Source organism: Rhinopithecus bieti, unplaced genomic scaffold (genome assembly GCF_001698545.2).
Source record: "Rhinopithecus bieti isolate Rb0 unplaced genomic scaffold, ASM169854v2 scaffold_3203, whole genome shotgun sequence".
In the NCBI taxonomy this organism is placed as follows: Eukaryota; Metazoa; Chordata; class Mammalia; order Primates; family Cercopithecidae; genus Rhinopithecus; species Rhinopithecus bieti.
The window spans coordinates 4,342-6,856 of record NW_016803958.1 but is presented as its reverse complement, the minus strand read 5'-3'; the positions used below and the strand labels follow the sequence as shown (position 1 = coordinate 6,856).

The following is a 2,515-nucleotide window of genomic DNA, read 5'->3' as shown; positions in this document are numbered from 1 at the left end:
GATGTTCTCTTTATTATCCAGATTGCAGAAGTTTTCTGTCATTCCCTTACTTAACTAAGTTGTCTGACCCTTTCTCTTTCTATACTCCTTTTTATGAATCCTTCTGGGATTCCTATAGTTTTGTTGTTGTTGTTGTGATCGTTGTTTGTTTGCTTGCTTTATGGTGTCCCATAAATCCCATAGGCTTTCTTCACTCTTTTTCATTCTTTTTTTGTCCCTGTGATTGGATAATTTCAAATGGCCTGTCTTTGAGTTTGCTGATTATTCTGCTTCAGAGAGTCTTCTGTTGAAGCTCTCTGTATGGCCTTTTTTAGTTTCATCATTGTATTGTCCTGCTCCAGAATTTCTGTTTCATTCTTTTTTATGTTTCTTTTTATTGAACCTCTTCTTATTTTGTTTATATGTTTTCTGGTTTTGTTTAGTTGTCTGTGTTTGCTTGTAATTAACTGAGCTCCTTTAAGGTGATTATTTTGAATTCTTTTTCAGGCAGTTTATAGATATTTATTTCTTTAGGATCGGTGACTGGTGCTTTAATTTATTAATTTGGTAGTATCGTGTTTCCTTGATTATTATTTAAAAACTTTTTTTTTTTTTGAGATGGAGTCTCGCTCTGTCGCCCAGGCTGAAGTACAGTCGCGCGATCTCGGCTCACTGCAAGCTCTGCCTCCTGGGTTCATGCCATTCTCCTGTCTCAGCCTCCTGAGTAGCTGGGACTACAGGTACCCACCACCGTGCCTGGCTGATTTTTTTTTTGAAGTTTTTAGTAGAGACGGGGTTTCACCGTGTTAGCCAGGATGGTCTCGATCTCCTGACCTCGTGATCTGCCCGCCTCAGCCTCCCAAAGTGCTGGGATTACAGGCGTGAGCCACTGCACCTGGCCAAAAAAAATTTTTTTTTAGACAAGGTCTCACTCTGTCACCAGGCTGCAGTGCAGTGTTGTGATCACGACTCACTGCAGCCTCAACCTCCTAGGCCCAAAGAATCTTCCCACCTCAGCCTCCCATATCTGCTGGGACCACAGGCATGTATCACCATGCCCGACTAATTTTTAAATTTTTGTATAGATGGGGTCTCCCTATGTTGCCCAGGCTGGTCTTGAATTCCTGAACTAAAGTGATCCTTCCACCACAGCCTCCCAAAGTACTGGGATTATAGGTATGAGCCACTATACCTGGCCTTGATTATTTTTTATTCTTGTGGCCTTGCATTGGTATCTGCACATTTGAACAAGTAGGCACACTTTTTCAATCTTTACAGACTTGCTTCAGCAGGGAAAGCCCTTTACCAGTCTGCCTGGCTAGTGATTCTGGATGGGTCATCTCATGAAGACCATGGGCAAATTTTCTGCTGGAGTTCTCAGGTATGCTGGCCTAGTGCCTGTGTCTGCATGGCCAGCCTGGAATCTGGGTTTGTGTGGTCCATCCTGGCACTGAGGCAGGCCATGAACTTGGGTAAGAGGCCAGCATAAAGCTTCGTGCCAATGAGAACTGATCTGGCACTGAGGCTAATGGGGTCAGTCTTCCGTTGGGATAAGCCTAGAGCCTGGGACTGTGGGGGTGGGTCCATAACTGGGATGTGCCTGGAGGCTGGGTTCATGAGGCAAGCCTGGAGCTTTGGGCAATAGGAGCTAACTTGGTGCTGGGGCAGGCTTGAAGTCTGGGTCCACAGTGGTGGGCCTAAGACCTCCTGTTTTCTAGTTATGGTAAATTAAATGCAGGGAACAGTCAAAATGGAAGGGTTCCAGCCATAGATATAGTAAAAATATAGTTTAAAACCTCTTTGCTTATTTAAAAGTTATTTGTGCTTGTTATAAAACTTAAGCATCACAAAAATATGTATTATGGATTGTAAAGTAAGCATCCATTCCACACTCAAAAACAGAATCATTGAAATGCATTTGGTGCATCTGGCTCCCGCTCTCACAGCCATTGCAGTACATTGAGCTCCATAGAGACAGCGCCGGGGCAAGTGAGAGCCGGACGGGCACTGGGCGACTCTGTGCCTCGCTGAGGAAAAATAACTAAACATGGGCAAAGGAGATCCTAAGAAGCCGAGAGGCAAAATGTCATCATATGCATTTTTTGTGCAAACTTGTCAGGAGGAGCATAAGAAGAAGCACCCAGATGCTTCAGTCAACTTCTCAGAGTTTTCTAAGAAGTGCTCAGAGAGGTGGAAGACCATGTCTGCTAAAGAGAAAGGAAAATTTGAAGATATGGCAAAGGCCGACAAGGCCCGTTATGAAAGAGAAATGAAAACCTATATCCCTCCCAAAGGGGAGACAAAAAAGAAGTTCAAGGATCCCAATGCACCCAAGAGGCCTCCTTCGGCCTTCTTCCTGTTCTGCTCTGAGTATCGCCCAAAAATCAAAGGAGAACATCCTGGCCTGTCCATTGGTGATGTTGCGAAGAAACTGGGAGAGATGTGGAATAACACTGCTGCAGATGACAAGCAGCCTTATGAAAAGAAGGCTGCGAAGCTGAAGGAAAAATACGAAAAGGATATTGCTGCATATCGA

The 2,515-nt window shown here is 44.2% G+C and overlaps 1 pseudogene across 1 annotated transcript; it reads left to right on the top strand.

The window, feature by feature from the left end:
• Window positions 1-1,905: 1,905 nt before the first annotated feature.
• LOC108521366 (high mobility group protein B1 pseudogene) lies at window positions 1,906-2,515 on the top strand (annotated as a pseudogene). Its single transcript, XR_001883173.1, has one exon. The product of XR_001883173.1 is annotated as a high mobility group protein B1 pseudogene (transcript).